This window comes from Hyla sarda, chromosome 7 (assembly GCF_029499605.1).
Source record: "Hyla sarda isolate aHylSar1 chromosome 7, aHylSar1.hap1, whole genome shotgun sequence".
NCBI classification, from domain to species: Eukaryota; Metazoa; Chordata; class Amphibia; order Anura; family Hylidae; genus Hyla; species Hyla sarda.
The window spans coordinates 57,808,629-57,830,201 of NC_079195.1; the positions used below are offsets into that span (position 1 = coordinate 57,808,629).

The 21,573-nt window shown below is 43.8% G+C and overlaps 1 protein-coding gene across 1 annotated transcript in view; it reads left to right on the forward strand.

The window, feature by feature from the left end:
* Nucleotides 1-21,573, forward strand: part of LOC130281677 (alpha-2-macroglobulin-like) — a 203,437-nt gene that overhangs the window by 590 nt on the left and 181,274 nt on the right. The window lies entirely within an intron of this gene.

A 21,573-nucleotide genomic window follows, 5' to 3' on the forward strand; every position in this document is an offset into this window, starting at 1 on the left:
TTCCATTGTTAGACTCATATTACATTTGTTTTTTCTACTATTGGGCATATTAAAGAAAGAATATGTAATTGATACGAGCCTCCTGTCATAAAAATAGGTTTTTTACCATTTTTACTTTCACTATCCATTCTCCAGTGCCGACACTGCTGATTCTAGTTATGCAGACTGTCTGTCTACATAGCTAGGATCTAACGTGAGCACGGAGGCAGCCTGCTTTATCACTGGACAGGAGCCAGCGTGGGGAGGGGGAGATAAGCAGAAGGGAAGGGTATATGCATAGGGGAGGGAGATGGGGGCGTTACAATATTTTAATTTGCTCGGGGGATAGAACAGGAGGAGGGCCGCAGCTTACAGGAAGTAAGCACAAGGCATGATGGGAGATGTAGTTTTACTTTCACTTCTCAGTAATTCGTGTGCTGATAATGGGAGAACGGCTGGACCAATTTTGACAGAGGGGGAAACATTGATGGAAAGGTCTGTGTCAGATGTCCTTTAAATTTATGGCCATAGATCATGTGCTACCTCTAAAAAGAGGCGGTGATAGGCTTGCTCTCCTTAGGAAAAAAAAGAGTTGTGGTGGATCCATAGGTTGGGTTCATTATGTCCACAGGGACATAATGTTGAAATTAATATTGTATAATAGAGACAGCTCTCTTTAGGTTCCCTTTGGAGCGAGTAGTTTTTCTTATCCCAGGTATAAGGGGTGATACACTAGTATATTATATTGTTTTGTGTTTTTTATGCATATTAATTGTAATATTTTTTTCTTTAGATTCTATGAAGTATTGCATTGCATTTATATGGATTAATTAAGATTCATGTGAAAGAGTGGACAACACACTCATTCAGTAATAAATTATGTTTATGATTTAGATATAAGATTTTGTGATGTAATAAAAAAAATTCTTATTTTTTCTTCTTTTTTATATTTTGTTAATTTGTGCATTTTTGTGCACTGTGGGGATGGGGTGGCTCAGTTTGACATTGGGGCAGGGTGCCAATTTCAGTACATGTGACGCAACCTGTGGTTTGGATGGGTAGTAGTTTTTTGTTTTCATTTTATTGTTTTTTATTTTATTTTTTGTCAACTTTTGAAGAATAATGTGCTCATATAGTACTATGGAATTCAAAAACTCTTTGACCTTTTTCCCGTGATCGGATGGAAGGATGATTGGGGAGAGTTTTTGTCATAATATTCTCTATAGGCTGCCATGGGATGGTGATGCGCGAGACAGTTTTAACTCTGTTTATACTGGTCTCCTGCGCCCCATGAGGCATGTGCTCTTGCCTAGAATCCTAGTACTTGAGTGCATGCCATTCCTTGGCTCAGAGGTAGTGACATCCCCCATAATATATGTGGCATGACTGGTATGGATAGAGGGCTTCCATTTTATTATATATAATTTTTCATAATTCTCATATTTTATTGTTTTGATGTTTTATATACTTACCTAATGGAGCATACTCCTTAAAATAGTGAGAGAGAGTGAGACTCAACAATGTGGAAGGCATAATTTGGTTTATACCCATGTTCACATCGGGGATTGAGTTTTCATGTCTGCTACCTTCTCTCACTTATTTATAAGTGAACCGAGTGCCAGCGCGTTAGTAATGTCAGCTGTTTAGGTTGACTTGGGATCATACTAATCAACAATAGAAGGATATATTTCAAGTATTTTATATGTATTTTTACGATCTTTAACCCCTTAAGGACGAAGGACGTCCTTGGTCCTGCTCCCCTGATATAACGCGGGGTTACACGGTAACCCCGCATCATATCACGGCGGGCCCACGTCATAGTGAAGCCGGGACCCACCGCTAATAGCGCACAGCGCCGATCGCGGTGCCGCGTGCTATTAACCCTTTAGCCGCGCGCTCAGAGCTGAGCCGCGCGGCTAAAACCGAAAGTGAAAGCTGCCGGTTAACTCAGTGGGCTGTTCGGGATAGCCGCGGCGAAATCGCGGCATCCCGAACAGCTTACAGGACAGCGGGAGGGCCCCTACCTGCCTCCTCGCTGTCCGATCGCCGAATGACTGCTCAGTGTCTGAGATCCAGGCATGAGCAGTCATGCGGCAGAATCGTCGATCACTGGTTTCCTATGAGAAACCAGTGATCAATAATGAAAATCAGTGTGTGCAGTGTTATAGGTCCCTATGGGACCTATAACACTGCAAATAAAAAGTGAAAACAAAAGTGAATGAATATCATTTAACTCCTCCCCTATTAAAAGTTTGAATCACCCCCCTTTTCCCATAAAAAAAACCACAGTGTAAATAAAAATAAACATATGTGGTATCACCGCGTGCGGAAATGTCTGAATTATAAAAATATATCCTTATTTAAAGCGCTCGGTCAATGGCGTGCGCGCAAAAAAATTCCAAAGTCCAAAATAGTGCATTTTTGGTCACTTTTTATATCATTTAAAAATGAATAAAAAGCGATCAATAAGTCCTATCAATGCAAAAATGGTACCGATAAAAACTTAAGATCACGGCGCAAAAAATGAGCCCTCATAGTGCCCCATACATGGAAAAATAAAAAAGTTATAGGGGTCAGAAAATAATTATAAACGTATTAATTTTCCTGCATGTAGTTATGATTTTTTCCAGAAGTATGACAAAATCAAACCTATATAAGTAGGGTATCATTTTAATCGTGTGGACTTACAGAACAAAGATAAGGTGTCATTTTTACCGAAAAAGGTACTACGTAGAAACGGAAGCCCCCAAAAGTTACAAAACTGCATTTTTTTTTCAATTTTGTCGCACAATGATTTTTTTTCCGTTTCACCATAGGTTTTTGGGCAAAATGACTGTTGGTGGCGCAAAAAATAAGCCATCATATGGATTTTTAGGTGCAAAATTGAAAGAGTTATGATTTTTTAAAGGCAAGGAGCAAAAAACGAAAATGGAAAAAAACCCGGTCCTTAATTAAGTGTATAAGAAATTATTATTCACATTGTATCACATTAGTCTTTTGTATGATAAACACAAATTTTATAATACTTTTTTATAATGAGGCGTAAGTCTCTCACATGTGCACTTGATTGTTGTAATCACTTATCTGGGCATAAAAAGCCCCATAATGCTGTGTATCACTCTACTTGAGAAAGATTCTATTGATGAATTGAAACATTGCTGCTGACATGGACTGAATAAACTCACTTGTTATTTCATAATTTCTGGAGTGCTGCACTGATATTTGCATATATATATATATATATATATATATATATATACATATATAGGTTTGCATTCAACGCTTGCAGCTACGAGCATGAGTGTGGAGCCCCGAGTACATCATTTTTTTTTCTTTTTGGATTTTGTGGTGAAATGACTGATGTCATTACAAAGTAAGATTGGTGGCACAAAAAACAAGCTCTAATATAGGTCTGTAGGTGGAAAATTATTGTTATGGTGAGGTGTAAAAAACGAAATTGCAAAAAGAAAAAGAAAACTCCGTCCTTAAAGGGGTACTCCGTTGCACGCATCTTATCCCATATTCAAAGGATAGAGGTAAGATGTTAGATCGCCGGGGTCCCTTGCGATCTCCAGGCCAGCAGTGGAAGCTTGCAGCTTCCGCATTCGGGACGTCACGCCAAGCCTCCTCTATTCATGTCTATGGGAAGGGGCATGACGGCTAGTACAGAGCCATCACGCCTCCTCCCATAGATTTGAATGGAGGTGGGTGTGGCTGCCTGCTTCGCCAGTCATTGGGCACAGAGTAGAGTTAGCTCCATGCCTGAATGTCTGGGGTGATATGCCGGATATCACGGGGGTCCCCAGTGGCGGGACCCCCGCAATCTAACATCTTATGCCCTATCGTTTGGATAGGGGATAAGATATGTGCAGCTGAGTACCCCTTTAAGGGGTTAAATTCCTCACAGATCCATGCCTGAGTTTTTCCACCTTGTTGGCAGACAATCTTGTGATGACGCCATCTGCCAAGCTAAATACTCTCTCTGACGATGGTGTAGGGTGGACAAGACAGAACACCCATGGCAAACTGGGCAAATTCTGGCCAATGATATAGTCTTCTGACCAAGAATTCCATGATGCATTGGCTGATGGTGTCTGCCAGAGATAGGGCACAGCTCAGGTATTAACCCCTTCAGGACCAAGCCCATTTTGGCCTTAAGGACCAGAGCGTTTTTTGCACATCTGACCACTGTCACTTTAAACATTAATAACTCTGGAATGCTTTTAGTTATCATTCTGATTCCGAGATTGTTTTTTCATGACATATTCTACTTTAACATGGTGGTAAATTTTTGTGGTAACTTGCATCCTTTCCTTGTGAAAAATCCTAAAATTTGATGAAAAATTTGAAAATTTTGCATTTTTCTAACTTTGAAGCTCTCTGCTTGTAAGGAAAATGTATATTACAAATAAAAAATTTTTTTATTCACATATACAATATGTCTACTTTATGTCTGCATCATAAAAGTGACGAGTTTTTACTTTTGGAAGACACCAGAGGGCTTCAAAGTTCAGAAGCAATTTTCCAATTTTTCACAAAATTTTCAAACTCACTATTTTTCAGGGACCAGTTCAGGTTTGAAGTGGATTTGAAGGGTCTTCATATTAGAAATACCCCACAAAAGACCCCATTATAAAAACTGCACCCCCCAAAGTATTCAAAATGACATTCAGTCATCATTTTAACCCTTTAGGTGTTTCACAGGAATAGAAGTAAAGTGAAGGAGAAAATTCACAATCTTAATTTTTTACACTCGCATGTTCTTGTAGACCCAATTTTTGAATTTTTACAAGGGGTAAAAGGATAAAATTTATACTTATATTTGTAGCCCGATTTCTCTCGAGTAAGCACATACCTCATATGTCTATGTAAAGTGTTCGGCGGGCGCAGTAGAGGGCTCAGAAGCGAAAGAGCGACAAGGGGATTTTGGAGAGTACGTTTTTCTGAAATGGTTTTTGGGGGGCATGTTGCATTTAGGAAGCCCCTATGGTGCCAGAACAGCAAAAAAAAACCCACATGGCACACCATTTTGGAAACTAGACCCCTTGAGGAACATAAAAAGGAATAAAGTCAGCCTTAATACCCCACAGGTGTTTCACAACTTTTGCATATGTAAAAAAATATATATTTTTTTTCACTAAAATGTGTGTTTCCCCCCAAATTTCAAATTTTTCCAAGGGTTAATAGCAGGAAATACCCCCCAATATTTGTAACCCCTTCTCTTCTGAGTATGGAGGTATCCCATAAGTTGACCTGAAGTGCACTATGGGCGAACTACAATGCTCAGAAGAGAAGAAGTCATATTTGGCTTTTTGAGAGCAAATTTTGCTCGGGAGGCATGTCGCATTTAGGAAGCCCCTATGGTGCCAGAACAGCAAAAAAAAAAAACACATGGCATACCATTTTGGAAACTAGACCCCTTGAGGAATGTAATAAGGAATAAAGTGAGCCTTATTACCCCACAGGTGTTTCACGACTTTTGCATATGTAAAAAAAAAAAAAAATTTCCACTAAAATGTGTGTTTCCCCCCAAATTTCACATTTTTGCAAGGGTTAATAGCAGGAAATACCCCCCAATATTTGTAACCCCTTCTCTTCTGAGTATGTAGGTACCCCATAAGTTGACCTGAAGTGCACTATGGGTGAACTACAATGCTCAGAAGAGAAGGAGTCATATTTGGCTTTTTGAGAGCAAATTTTGCTCGGGGGGCATATCGCATGTAGGAAGCCCCTCTGGTGCCAGAACAGCAAAAAAAAAACACATGGCATACCATTTTGGAAACGAGACCCCTTGAGGAACGTAACAAGGGGTACAGTGAGCATTTGCCCCCCACTGGTGTCTGACAGATCTTTGAAACAGTGGGCTGTACAAGTTTTCATTTTCACGGACCACTGTTCCAAAGATCCGTCAGACACCTGTGGGGGGTAAATGCTCACTGCACCCCTCATTACATTCCGTGAGGGGTGTCGTTTCCGAAATGGGGTCACATGTGGGTTTTTTTTTTTTTTTTGCGTTTGTCAAAACCGCTGTAACAATCAGCCACCCCTGTGCAAATCACCTCAAATGTACATGGTGCGCTCTCCCTTCTGGGCCTTGTTGTGCGCCCCCAGAGCACTTTGCGCTCACATATGGGGTATCTCTGTAGTCGGGAGAAATTGCGTTACAAATTTTGGGGGGCTTTTTTCCCTTTTACCTCTTGTGAAAATGTAAAGTATAGGGCAACATCAGCATGTTAGTGTAAAAAAAATTTTTTACACTAACATTCTGGTGTAGACCCCAACATTTCCTTTTCATGAAGGGTTAAAGAAGAAAAAGTCCCCCAAACCTTGTAACGCAATTTCTCCCGAGTACGGTGATACCCCATATGTCGCCCTAAACTGTTGCCTTGAAATACGACAGGGCTCCAAAGTGAGAGCGCCGTGCGCATTTGAGGCCTACATTAGGGATTTGCATAGGGGTGGACATAGGGGTATTCTACGCCAGTGATTCCCAAACAGGGTGCCTCCAGCTGTTGCAAAACTCCCAGCATGCGTGGACAGTCAACGGCTGTCCAGCAATACTGGGAGTTGTTGTTTTTCAACAGCTGGAGGCTCTGCTTTGGAAACAGTGGCGTACCGGACGTTCTTATTGGGGGAGGGGGGCTGTGTAGGGGTATGTGTATATGTAGTGTTTTTAACTTTTTATTTTATTTTGTGGTAGTGTAGTGTTTTTAGGGTACAGTCACATGGGCGGGGGATTACAGCGAGTTTCCCGACGCAAAATTTGCTGCATCTCAAGATGCGAGAAACCCACTGTAAAAGCCTCGCCCATGTGAATGTACCCTGTACATTCACGGGGGGGTGCACCAGCTGTTGCAAAACCCCAACTCCCAGCATGCATGGTCTGTTAGTGCATGCTGGGAGTTATAGTTTTGCAACAGCTGGAGGCATACAGGTTAGGAAACACTGAGTTAGAAACAATGTTTCCCAACCAGTGTGTCTCCAGTTGTTGCAAAACTACAACTCCCAGCATGCCCAGACAGCTGAAGGGCATGCTGGGAGTTGTAGTTCGGCAACATCTGAAGGGCCAGATGTTGCTGAACTAAAACTCCCAGCATGCCTGGACAGTCAGTGCATGCTGGGAGTTGTAGTTTTGCAACAGCTGGAAGAGCACAGATTGGAGACCATTATACAATGGTCTCCAAACTGGGGCCCTCCAGATGTTACAAAACTACAACTCCCAGCATGCATGGTCTGTTAGTGCATGCTGGGAGTTATAGTTTTGCAACAGCTGGAGGCACACAGGTTAGGAAACACTGAGTTAGAAACAATGTTTCCCAACCAGTGTGTCTCCAGTTGTTGCAAAACTACAACTCCCAGCATGCCCAGACAGCTGAAGGGCATGCTGGGAGTTGTAGTTCGGCAACATTTGAAGGGCCAGATGTTGCTGAACTAAAACTCCCAGCATGCCTGGACAGTCAGTGCATGCTGGGAGTTGTAGTTTTGCAACAGCTGGAAGAGCACAGATTGGAGACCATTATACAATGGTCTCCAAACTGGGGCCCTCCAGATGTTGCAAAACTACAACTCCCAGCATGCCCAGACAGCCAAAGGCTGTCTAGGCATGCTGGGAGTTGTAGTTTTCAGACTCCTAGAAGCAGCAGTGAAGATCTTCACTGCTGCTTCTGAGGACCCTATACTTACCTGCCGGTCCCGTCGCTGCTCGCCCACGTGGCCGGTCCCGCAGTGCTCCTCGGTCCCGCCAGGTAAGTCCGCCGGTCCCCTGATGTTCCCCCCCCTATGCCGCAGGTCCCCGCACCCATCGTCCCCCGTTCTGCCCGACTTCCAGGGGCAGGCAGTGCGGGGGATCTCAACTTTCACCCCAGATCACTGTGATTGGTCCACAGGGACCAATCACAGTGATCGCTGACCAGGACCATCAATGGATGGTCCTGGGGGTGAAGCAAAAGTTGTCCCCTGCTGGAAACAGCGGGACTTCTGCCAGTTAACCCGTGCGATGCTGCGCATCGCCGGGTTAACTGAATGTAATTTATAAATGCCGGGATGCGCGAACGCACTGCACAACCCGGCGTTTATATATGACATTCTGTGGGAAGGGGTTAATCATCCGAGTTGTTCAGGTGGTTGTAAGCATCCTTTTGTTGAATATTCATGTGTGGTTTGCATAATGGATGTAAAAAATTAATCATCCTGTCCTCCAATGTAAACATGTTGCTGCAGAGACAGGAAGTGTAGAGAGCAGAGTTGGGCAGAGTTTGGTTAGGGGCGTGGCTGTGAGTGTGGTTATGGACGTGGCATTTCCCTCTTTGCTCTCAGCAAATGTTGGGAAGTATGGTGGATTCCATCAGATGGTATAGCAGCGACTTCACCTACAACAACTTGGCCAAGTGGTAAAACAGCTGCATAACAACTTGGTGAATACTGTTGTGTGCTGGATATTGATTCTGTTATGGATAACAGAAAGGGGAGGAGGAACATGGCACCTTGCCTGGAGCTGATGCACCATATCAGCTGTTTTTTCACTGAGATCCACTGCGGATTTGAAAAGAAATCAGCTTGTGTGAATGAGCCCTTAGACTATATACACATGTATTTGGTCTGTATTTTGGTCAGTATTTGTAGCCAAAACCAGGAAGGAAACTGAAACAGAGACAACTATAATAAAAAAAAATACTGGTAGTTTTCTTAGAATTTTAGACTTATTTCTGTTTTTTGACTACAAATATTAACTAAAATATTGTATATGTAAATAAAACTGTGGTGGCCCAGTACAGAAGCGGTCCTTCTGTACACTATTGGTTCTATCAGGTGGACTCAGTCCCAGTCCCCTGGCCTCCACACTCTTCAGGACTCTCATCACACCGTCTGTTATATAAAGAGTTAATGTATTATATCCATGTTAATATATCTTTAAATTCTGTTTTCAAGTCTATGTAGCCAAGGAAGGTGCCAGTGACCAGTTGACTTGTTGGTGACCTATGAGACCCCTCCAAATTGCTCCCATATATAGCAGGGAGGAGTTAGCCTAGTCAGTCTTAGCTGAGGTACAGTCAAGTGAAGACCTGGGAATGTCTGGTGTTCCTGAGGGAGACCAAGGCCTAGACATGAAGCCACAAAGCCACTATCTGTGCAACCCCCCTGCAGGTAAACGTCAAATCCTGGTAAGTCTAAATACAGGGGAGAAGTCTAGTCAGCATAGCCAAGTCTGCCAAGTCTAAAGTCAGTGTGGGACTGCTTAATTGAGTCCAAGTCAATCTGTCTGCCTCAGGAAAGCTGACGTTTTTCCGTAACTTTGCATCAGAGTATTTGCCCCGTGCCAGGCCCAGGAACCAGCGGCCATACCTTGGGTGGTTTAGAGGATAACCTCACCCTGGCGTCATGAATACTAAGGGTAAATAACATCTGCCCTAAGGGTAACAACATTTGTCCTCCACACCCCTCACCACAACATTTGGCGTCACGAACAGGATACAGGTGTGCGTCTTATGCAAAAATACCCCCCCCCCCCAGTCTGAACTGTGTCTGTACTGCTGAAAATTTGCATGTCCATACAAAAAGAAATTGCACCAAAATTGTACGGGACTTTGTCTGCGAAAAACTTTTATGTCGAGAGGCACTTGTAAAATACAGTGGGAGGTGAAGAAATGTTTATTGTTTGTCATTGTGAACAGTATTGAAGTTGTGCCAGCCATGTGTGAAATCCGTTCAGAAGCTATGCTGCATTGCAAAGTGTTTGCCGTACCTGAAAGGGTTAAAGCTGTGGAAGAAAAACATGTGAAAAAGTCCCGCGCAGGTCAGCGTCCCGCCCTTCAGTGTGGAAGTCAAGTTGCAGTCTCAAATCTGTAGTGGAACCAGAAAGGGCCGCCCCTTGTTGCGTGGGGAGTGAAAGTAAGGGACGCACCACTGACATATATTTCCTCCCGGCGGCCATCTTGCCGAAGCCCAGTATAAAAGGAGCAGCATCACTGGACCACTACAAGTCCCAGCGAGCCCACAAGTCTCCTTAAGTCCACTGGTCATCTCCTTGGGCCTAAACTGAGCTGTAAAGACTGTTATTGAGCGCTCACGGCGTTCTTCTTCTGTTAGCAGCGCCCCGGTCAGACTCGCTGACCGGCAGCGCTGCTCTGAGTCCCCCGGCGGGGATGCGATCCGCGCGGCAGGACGTGCCTGCCCGCGGGTCGCATCCCGTTCTGCTCACCTGCCCCGTCCTCCTTCTGTCCCATCCCGGCCCGCGCGCGCTGGCTCTGAGAAATTTAAAGGCCCAGTGCACCACTAATTGGTGCCTGGCCCAATCAAGTGCATCACCTCCATTTCCTATATAAACCCACTTCCCCTTCCTGTCCTCGCCGGATCTTGTTGCCCAAGTGCCCTGAGAAAGCGTTTTGTGTATCCCAAGCCTGTGTATCCAGACCCTTGCCGTTGCCCCTGACTATGACCCTTTGCTGCCTGCCCTGACCTTCTGCTACGTCTGACCTTGCTCTTGCCTTGTCCCTGTGTACCGCGCCTGTCTCAGCTGTCAGTGGGGTTGAGTCGCTATCGGGTGGAACGACCTGGGGTTATCTGCCGCTGCAAGTCCATCCCGCTTTGCGGCGGGCTCTGGCGAAAACCAGTAACCCCTTAGATTCCGTTCCCCTGGTACGGCCCACGCCATCACCTCACTGACACAGAGGATCCACCTTCAGTGTCCTCTCTGCATTCCAGTCCGGATCCTGACAGTAGATCCGGCCATGGATCCCGCTGAGGTCCCGCTGCCTAGTGTCGCTGACCTAACCACTATGGTCGCCCAGCAATCACAGCAGATCGCGCAACAAGGACAGCAGCTGACTCAACTGACCGTTATGCTGCAACAGCTTCTGCCGCAACTACAGCAACCATCTCCTCCGCCAGCTCCTGCATCTCCTCCGCAGCGAGTGGCTGCTCCCAGCTTCTGCCTGTCTCTACCGGACAAGTTTGATGGGGACTCTAAACAGTCCCGTGGATTCCTGTCGAGGTGTTTCCTACACCAGGAGATGATGTGGGACCAATTCCCTACTGAACGGTCTAAGGTAGCTTTCGTGGTCAGTCTCCTGTCTGGAAAGGCCTTGTCATGGGCCACACCGCTTTGGGACCGCAACGATCCCGCCACCGCTACTATCCAGTCCTTCTTCTCTGAAGTACGTAGTGTATTTGAGGAGCCATCCCGGGCTTCCTCAGCCGAGACTGCTTTGCTGAACCTCGTCCAAGGGAGTTCTTCTGTGGGTGAATACGCCATCCAGTTCCGCACCCTCGCCTCAGTGCTATCCTGGAATAATGAGGCCCTCTGCGCGACCTTCAAGAAAGGCTTATTTAGTAACATCAAAGATGTCCTGGCCGCACGAGAAATTCCTGCTAATCTGTCAGAACTAATCCATTTGGCCACCCGCATCGACATGCATTTCTCGGAAAGACGCCAGGAACTTGTTCGCACCAGGCGGTTTTTCTCCCAGGCTCCTCTCTTCCAACGTCCTTAGCAATCTGTTTCTGTGCCTTCCGCCGAGGATGCTATGCAAGGGGATCGGTCTTGCCTGACCCTACAAGAGAGGACTTGCTGCCGAAACGAGAATTTGTGCCTGTACTGTGCTAGTACCGAACATTTCCTAAATGACTGTCCTATCCGCCCTCTGCATCAGGAGAAACGCACGCACCTAGTTCACAAGGGTGAAACGACACTTGGTGTGAATTCTGCCTCTCCACGTCTGACTGTACCTGTGCAGATTTCTCCTTCCGCCAACTCCTCCTTCTCAGCAGTGGCCTTCTTGTACTCAGGTTCTGCAGGGAACTTTATCTTGGCCTCTTTTGTTTATAGGTTCAGTATTCCAGTAATCCGTCTCGTCAAGCCGCTCTTTATCTCTTCAGTAAAAGGAGAGAAATTGGACTGCACTGTGCGCTACCGCACTGAACCCCTGCCCATGAGCATTGGACTTCACCATGAAAAAATTGAATTTTTCGTTCTGCCTAACTGTACCTCCGAAGTTCTTCTCGGCTTGCTGTGGCTCCAGCGTCATGCTCCTACCCTCGACTGGACCACCGGGGAGATCAAAAGTTGGGGTCCTTATTGTCACAAGCGATGTCTCACATCTGATTCCACTAGTCAAACCCCTGAGGCTTCTTCTTTACCAGGCCTTCCCAAGGCTTACCAGGACTATTCAGATGTATTCTGCAAAAAGCAAGCAGAGGTCTTACCTCCACATAGACCTTATGATTGTCCCATTGACCTTCTTCCTGGAACCACTCCGCCTCGTGGAAGGATTTACCCTCTCTCAGCCCCAGAGACTCAAGCCATGACGGAGTATATCCAGGAGAACCTAAAGAGAGGTTTTATTCGGAAATCCTCATCCCCTGCTGGAGTGGGGTTCTTCTTTGTTTCTAAAAAGGATGGATCCTTATGCCCATGTATTGACTACCACGGTTTAAACAAGATTACCATCAAAAACCGCTATTCCCTGCCTTTGATCTCCGAACTCTTTGACCGTCTATGCGGAGCAAGTATCTTCACCAAACTGGACTTAAGGGGCGCGTATAATCTTATTCGCATCCGTAAAGGTGATGAGTGGAAAACCGCTTTCAATACCAGAGATGGACATTTTGAATATCTAGTTATGCCCTTTGGGCTCTGCAACGCCCCTGCAGTCTTCCAGGACTTTGTTAATGAGATCTTTCGGGACTTATTGTATACCTGTGTTGTGGTCTACTTGGATGACATCTCGATTTTTTCCTCTAACTTAGAGGAACACCGTCGTCATGTCCGTCAAATGCTCCAAAGACTCAGTGAAAACCACCTGTATGCTAAATTTGAAAAATGTCTCTTTGAATCCAACAGTCTTCCTTTTACTAGGTTACCTAGTCTCTGGCTAAGGGCTTCAAATGGATCCAGATAAACTGTCGGCGGTTTTGGATTGGCCACGCCCTTCTGGACTCTGTGCTATCCAACGCTTCCTGGGATTCGCCAACTATTATCGACAGTTTATTCCCCACTTCTCCACCATTGTGGCCCCTATTGTGGTTCTGACCAGGAAGAATGCTAATCCTAAGTCGTGGCCTCCACAAACGGATGAGGCCTTCAATCATCTCAAAGCTGCCTTCGCCTCTGCACCAGTTCTGTCCAGACCTGATCCGTTGAAACCATTCTTCCTGGAAGTAGACGCTTCCTCAGTCGGAGCCGGAGCCATACTTCTGCAAAAAGCGCTATCGGATGTAACATTACTTGGGGTTTTTTCTCAAAGACTTTCTCTCCGGCAGAAAATAACTACTCTATTGGAGATCGTGAACTTCTGGCCATCAAGTTAGCACTCGAGGAGTGGAGACATCTATTGGAGGGTTCCAAACACCCCATTGTCATTTACACTGACCACAAGAATTTGTCTTACCTCCAGTCCGCTCAGGGTCTGAATCCTCGCCAGACTAGATGGTCGTTGTTTTTTGCCCGCTTCAACTTCGAGATACACTTCCGTCCCGCTGACAAGAATGTCAGAGCTGACGCCCTTTCTCGTTCCTCTGATGCCTCCGAGTCTGAAGCCCCTCTGCAGCATATCATACCACCTGAGTGCCTGGTCTCCTCTGCTCCAGCCTCACTGGGGCAAACCCCCCCCTGGAAAGACTTTTGTTCCTCCACGCCTTCGCCTTAGGATCCTCAAATGGGGGCATTCTTCTCACCTAGCTGGTCATGCTGGCATTAAAAAGTCCATTCAGCTAATCTCCTGTCTGTATTGGTGGCCTACAATGGAGGGTGACGTTACTGATTTTGTTCGGGCTTGTACTGTTTGTGCCTGGGATAAAACCCCTTGCCAGATGCCTGCTGGACTCCTCCATCCTTTGCCCGTCCCTGAGCAACCATGGTCTCAAATTGCCATGGATTTCATTACAGATCTTCCCGTATCCCATGGCAACACCGTTATCTGGGTGGTCGTTGATCGTTTTTCCAAAATGGCCCACTTCATTCCGCTTCCAGGCCTTCCTTCTGCGCCACAGTTGGTGAAGCAATTTTTTTTGCAGATTTTTCGTCTTCACGCGCTTCCCAGGCATATCGTCTCGGATAGAGGTGTTCAATTTGTGTCCAAATTTTGGAGAGCTCTCTGTAATCAATTAAAGATCAAATTAAATTTCTCGTACTCCTATCACCCCCAATCCAATGGACAAGTGGAAAGAGTAAACCAGATTCTTGGTGACTACTTGCGACATTTCGTCTCCTCCCGCCAAGATGAATGGGTCGATCTTCTGCCTTGGGCTGAATTCTCGTACAATTTCAAAAATTCTGAATCCTCTGCCAAATCCCCATTCTTTGTGGTGTACAGCCGTTACCCTCTGCCCCCCTCCCCTTTCCCACTTCTTCTGGAGTTCCTGCCGTGGATGAAGTAACCCGGGACTTCTCCGCTATCTGGAAGGAGACTCAAAAGTCACTCCTACTGGCCTCGTCTCCAATGAAGAGACATGCAGATTAAAAGAGAAGAACTCCTCCTGTCTTTCTCCCTGGGGACAGTGTGGCTCTCTGCCAAATACATACGCTTTTGTGTCCCTAGCTACAAGTTGGGTCCTCGCTACCTCGGTCCTTTTAAAATCAAGAATCAAATTAATTCTGTCTCTTACAGACTTCATCTTCCTTCTTCTCTTCACATTCCTAACTCTTTCCATGTGTCTTTTCTCAAACCTCTTGTGCTTAACCGCTTTTCTTCCAAGGTTACTGTTCCCGCTCCTGTTTCTGGCTCCTCTGATGTCTTCGCTGTCAAAGAGATCCTTGCCTCCTAGATCGTCCGAGGTAAAAGATTTTTTTAAATTGATTGGGAGAATTGTGGCCCTGAAGAGAGGTCCTGGGAACCTGAGGCCAACACTCTCGACAAGGAGCTTGTCTGCAGATTCCTGGGCTCCAAAAAGAGAGGGAGACCTAAGGGGGGGGGGGGGGCAGGGGGGCGGACCTGAAGTTGGCATGAGCAGAAGTGTTTAGCAGGAGCTCCTGTGCCTCAGACACTAATAAGCGACATACAGCTACAAATCCTATGCCTTTTTAGGCATTATTCATATCATATGAAAGAGAACCAAATTTTTGCTGAAATTCTGCATTTTCCTGGAGAAACACTGTGAAGAGTTTTACCAGCCCTGCTAACAGACAGGAAGCCCCAGCCATTGCAGAAGGAGATACAGAAAGTCACCTCACAGGAGCAGTAAGCCTGCAACAAGTTCCTCTGCATTACAGGACTTAGTGGAGGAATCCCTGCCAACATCTCATATGAAAGAGAAGAAGGAGAGCTTTCTACTGATACATACTTTATGCTGAAATTCTGCATTTTCTGGGAGAAATACTGTGGAGAAGCTTACAAACCCTGAAGAAGAGAGGAATCATAGAGCCCATTACAGAGGGAGATACAGAAAGTGCTGAGTCATCTAGAAGGAGCACATGGCAGCTCCAGGACACAGTGAGACTGCATTGCTTCCATCACACAGATAACACTGTAATCATCTTCCTGAAAGAAAATAGTTTATTCAGCTACTGTTTGGAAACATTTTTACCTCATAATTGCTATTCTAGTGAGCTGGAAGTGACTATTGTTCTGAACTGTTCTTTGCTGTTCTCTGCTGCTAGCCACAAGTGTTTGACTGAGTTGCACAGCGCTGATCTGAAGAATATTTACTGAACTGATGTTGTATCCAGTCCCTGGACATAATTTACTGAGTGTTAATCCTCACTAGGCCAAACTAGATATTGTTTGACTTTGCATACATTGCATGCTTGGAATATTATTTGACTGGCTTGTGTGTACTACATTGAAGATGAGTCAATTTACACGTAGAATGATAAAGAACTTTCCCACATTTGTTCCTTAAAGATATACGCCACCTTCACTCAGACAGGGAGTCAACCATAATAAAGGGAGAAATCCTAATGCAAATAGATTGACTCCCCTGTTAATTTCTGAGGAAGTGTTAGAGGATAAAAGCAAGATGTCATCAGTGGAGTCATCCCCCTCTATAAGTCCGGTAAAACAAAACTCTAGGAAGGACACAGATCAAGATGTTACTCCTGACCCCCCTGAGGGAAGTAATGATATTGACCCACTGTCAACTTTGTCCTCATCAACAAATACTGCGTCTGAACAGTTTATAGTAGAATATATGCAAATGCTAAGGCGCTCATTTCAACAGGATATCCAAAAATTGATAGAACCCACCAAACAGCAAGTCAGCATATAACTTCCAAAGTTGAGCACATTGAGAATAAAATGGGAGAATTTGCTACTGCACAGAATAACTTAGCAGATGATCACGATGTTACAAAAGATGAGGTCACTGCTTTGAGAATGAAGTTAGCTTACATGGAGGACAGGAATAGGAGAAACAATTTAAAATTCAGGGGGATTCCTGAATCCATACCCCACAAAGAGCTTGAATCTTTCCTAAAGGATTTTGTCAAAGTTCTATTGCCTGAATGTACTGCTCTTGAGATGGAGATAGATAGGGCTCACCGGTTGCCTAGGCCCAGAAGCCTAGATCCTTCTATACCACGAGATGTTATAGCTTGGTTCCATTTCTATAAAATGAAAGAAAACATCCTACAGGCCATGAGGAATAAGGAATAAAATTACTACCTTCATAGATTTATCGCAGTTCACAATTAAGGAAAGGAGACTGTTTCAACCGATCACCACTGCCCTGAGAGATAATGACATTCCTTATAGGTGGGGTTTCCCTGTTAAACTCATAATTCCTGATGGACATACTACCAGAATTGTTCATACTCTGGATCAGGGCCTGGAATTGCTGAGCAAATGGGACATCACCCCTGCACCTGTCAGAAGTGGGCATGGCTAGACTCATATTCATTTTTTCAGTTACTTGGGCCACTACAAGGATGCAAGAAGACAGAATTATTTGAACTGGATTTTAATTAATAAACTCTTGTTATTGCTGTATTATTCTTGCTGAATCATTTTGCTGCTGTTTTTTTATTTTAATTTAATTTTTTCCCTCAGAAAGGCCATGGACTATCTTTCCTATTAAAGAGAGTACTTTCATGGACACTCGATGGACTGGGGTAACAAGTATTGTATTGTAATACTGTTTTATGGCTTTAAATTGATGGTTTATTACTCTAGGTTCATCCTTCTATATACAAACTACTCTGTTCTATCCCCCCTCCTCCCATGTTTTACTGTTTGGGGATGCTCCCCTTGGTCTCACTTTGCTCATCTACTTAGGAAGGCCTTCTATATTTTACAATCCTTTCTCTACTCAGTCCACTAGTGTGAAATTCTTGTGGAGGCATCTTTCATTTTACTTCTGCATCCATCGTACTTATTCTATCTTTTTATTTTCAGATATACCTGTATATATCCCTTGAGATCTATGATAATTTTCCTGCTATGCTTTACCTTTGGCCTTATTCACCTTACTGAAGTCACAATTCTTTGCTTTTCCCAAATTCCTACACATTTACTCAGTGAGACTTTTTTTTTTCTTTCCTTCAAACAACATCTTCCTCCCTTTCATGTTTTCACTTATTACATATCACAGGAGTTATCACATGATATGTTTTAGTGCCGGTAGAGGAGATTTCAATATTGGTCCTTTTTTCTTTCCTGTTTTCCTATTCTCTGTACGAACTATTCCCCCAAGTTCGTGTGGCATTGCGCTGCATTATTTACCTATTCTGTCACTAATTCTGTCAGGTAGTATTCTACCTAGAGTTTTCCCCTTTTCTGGTGGTTTTACTATATTTTATTGCAATAATTTCTGTAATATTTTCTTTGTTATAGTTTGTTTATTTTGTTTCCTTTTTTTTAAATTTTAATTTAGATAAGAGTTAATCACTCAGACTTTACTCTATTGAATTACTCCAATATATTGACCCGGAAGATTCCCTTCTCTTGTCTACACGCAGGTATTGAGGTAATCTACACATTCACTATCCCACTTCCTTTCTGTGGAGAGAGACTGCTGTCTTAGTCCACAGACAGGAACAAAAGCAAGATGTCACACAAGATTTTTAGCTTAAATTGTAGAGGACTTAATAGTCCTAAACGTAGGGCATACATGTGGAAAGAGGCCCTTAAAGAAAAAGCGGAGATTGTATTTTTACAGGAATCTCATTTTAAGGAAAATGCTCATCCTAACCTTAGTCACAAAAATTTCCCACATGTGTACTTAGCTAACTCGGACACTAAACATGCTGGAGTGGTGATAGCATTTAGGGATACCATTACACTAGAAGTACACAAACATATTTCAGACGTTAATGGGAGATATTTGCTCATCATTTGCTCAATAAACAACAAACAATTCACATTAGTTAACATATATGCCCCTCTTACTAGACAAGAACATTTCCTTAATAAACTATTGAAGAAAATTGATAAAATAAAAGTAGGTACATTAATGATAGGAGGCGACTTTAATGCAATCGCTGACATTACCATGGACACCACAAACACTACCCCAGGTCACAGGACTGAACTCTCTGACTGGTTGCATAGTAATAACCTCTGCGATGTATGGAGGTGTCTACATAACACAGAGAGGGACTACACTTTTTACTCCAGTTCCCATAACACCTACACAAGACTAGACATGTTTTTAGTTCATAGCGACCAAATATTGGAGACATCTCAATGTTATATAGGCCAGATTACATGGACTGACCATGCACCTTTGATTCTGCATATAGCTTCTCGAATTGGTATGCCGGGCAATTTTCAATGGAAGCTTGACCCCTTTTTCGTGTCCAAAGCGGAATGCAAACAAAAAATTAAAACAGACATAGATGAGTTTTTTGCTTTAAACTCAACATCTACTTTTAATTTGACCATTTTATGGGCTTCTCACACAGCCTACATTAGAGGTATGCTCATTCAGCAAGCCTCTAGGCACAGAAAGAAAAAGCTTAAGGAATCACAACAACTTCTACAGGAAATAGCGTCTTAAGAAAAACACCACAAGAAACATAAAGATTTACTTACTTTGCAGACACTTAGGGAAAAAAGGACATTGCTATGTAATCTTCTTTCTGACGAATTTGATAGACATTTCAGGAAACTACAATGCAATGGATATCACCAACTAAACAAGCCCACTAGGCTTACAGCCTTACTTGCCAAAGGCCCTAGAGGGAAATGTAGAGTACCCTATCTAATAAATAGTAGGGATAACATGAAGATTACACATCCCAAACAAATCGCTAACAAAATAGCCAACTTCTATAAAACACTGTGTAATCTAAAAGATGACTCTAGTACATTTCAACCGAAAATTGCAGATATAGATAAGTACTTGTCTTCTTGTGCTCTTCCTAAATTAAATCCGGAAGACATTTCTGATCTTAAAAGGCCAATTACTGTTGAGGAGGTTGAACATGTCATAAAACATCTGAAACTTAGAAAAGCCCCTGGACCGGATGGGTATTCAGCAGAATACTATAGTGCATATATAGGCTTCAGCCATTCACATCACTAGAATGGCTGAAGCCTTTAGCTGACAGGAAACCTTGGGTACTCCTGGAGGGATTGTTGTGCGGTATACAGGATTGGAAAACTTTACTAATTAATTCCCATAAAATTAACAAATCCACTCTTAGATTGAACAAAATGGTTTAAGACAATATTAAGGTATGGAACATTAGGCCTAACAGCATCTTCGATTCCGCCAGTAATACACTTGTCAATTTGACCTTGCCATCTGTCAGGCATTTCACTCCGATTTCTAACCTTGACGTATGGGTAGAGAAAGACATTACTTTACTGACCCACGTATACAAAGATGATAAGCTTTTATCCTTTGAGGAATTACAAAATACACATCATTTACCGAACTCTGAGAGGAAAACATATGACATTATTGTTAAGCACCTTAAGAAATTCCCTAAACCTAATGTGCTAATACCTTAAAATCTGACCAACTTGATGGGCCTATCCTCCGACTCCATTTCCAAATTAACAACTAGACCAATTTACCAGTTTTGCAATAATGATATATACATAAATAATAGTCCACAAAACTCCAAGTGGGAAAAATAATTAAACATTATTATTTCTAATTACGAATGGGCTCAAGCTTATCTGACATTAAAGAAGGCTACATCTTGTATTGGACATAAGGAGCAATTTTTCAAAATGACATCCAAATGGTATCACACCCCTGCTAAGCTTCATTCTATGATACCCACTTACTCCCAGTTATGCTGGCGAGGACGTGGGCAGGTAGGCACTATTAGCCATGTCTTTTGGACATGTCCTACGCTACATAACTTGAAAAAGGACATCGATGAGTTAATAAAACTAATATCAAGTAAATCAGTTTCTTTGTCTAGCAAACTAGCACTTTTAAATATAGGCCTGCATGCTGTAGATGTTAGATTTAGGATACCTATCTGCCACATTTTAATAGCTTACAGGACACACATTGCAGCCAGGTGGAAGACTCCATCTGTATCGGCTACTGCTGACATTATTGACACTGTCAAGACCAACTGTTTCTACGAAATAACGTACGCATGGAAGTTGAATACCAGAGCTGACTGCGAGTCTAGATGGTGCAGCTGGACGAAACATTATCCACAGTCCTAACTATTGCACGTTTCACACTTAAATGGCGTTACTTGTGTTCCAGTGTTCATAGTACCGTTTTGGTGTGTAGACTATACCAAGGGCTACGTACACATGTACATAGGTCATTACATGATGTATGGTATATTCTCCACATACTTTATATGGCTGCCTGTGGCGAGAGAGGGGAGGACTGCGGGATCCTGCATAAATTTACTTGCTGATGGACTACTTCAGGTATAGTAAAGTTATTAGTTATCTGTTCATTTAATTAATGGTAAATCTTATAGATTTTTCCAACACATTCCGGATATGCTTATACAATATCCGATGGATCTGATACATTTTTTTTTTTAAACTGAGTGATCATTTCTAAAGAATTTGTATGATTCTGTTCTATTTATTTCTGTATTGTTCTTTTGGCTGTGTTTGTTATCTATTGGCCAATTCTGTTTTGTGAAAAAAAATTCTGGAAAGATTATATAAAAATTATTTGAACCTAAGGGGGGGGGGTACTGTTACGCCGAGCGCTCCTGGTCCCTGCTCCTCCCCGGAGCGCTCGCGGTGTTCTTCTTCTGTTAGCAGCGCCCCGGTCAGACTCGCTGACCGGGAACGCTGCTCTGTGTACCCCGGCGGGGATGTGATCCACGTGGCAGGACGTGCCTGCCCGCGGGTTGCATCCCGTTCTGCTCACCTGCCCCATCCACTTTCCGTCCCATCCCGGCGGCGCCCGGCCCGGCGCGTGCCTGGCCCAATCAAGTGCATCACCTCCATTTCCTATATAAACCCACTTCCCCTTCCTGTCCTCGCCGGATCTTGTTGCCCTAGTGCCCTGAGAAAGCGTTTTGTGTATCCCAAGCCTGTGTATCCAGACCCTTGCCGTTGCCCCTGACTACAACCCTTTGCTGCCTGCCCTGACCTTCTGCTACGTCCGATCTTGCTCTTGCCTTGTCCCTGTGTACTGCGCCTGTCTCAGCTGTCAGTGGGATTGAGTTGCTATCGGGTGGAACGACCTGGGGGTTACCTGCCGCTGCAAGTCCATCCTGCTTTG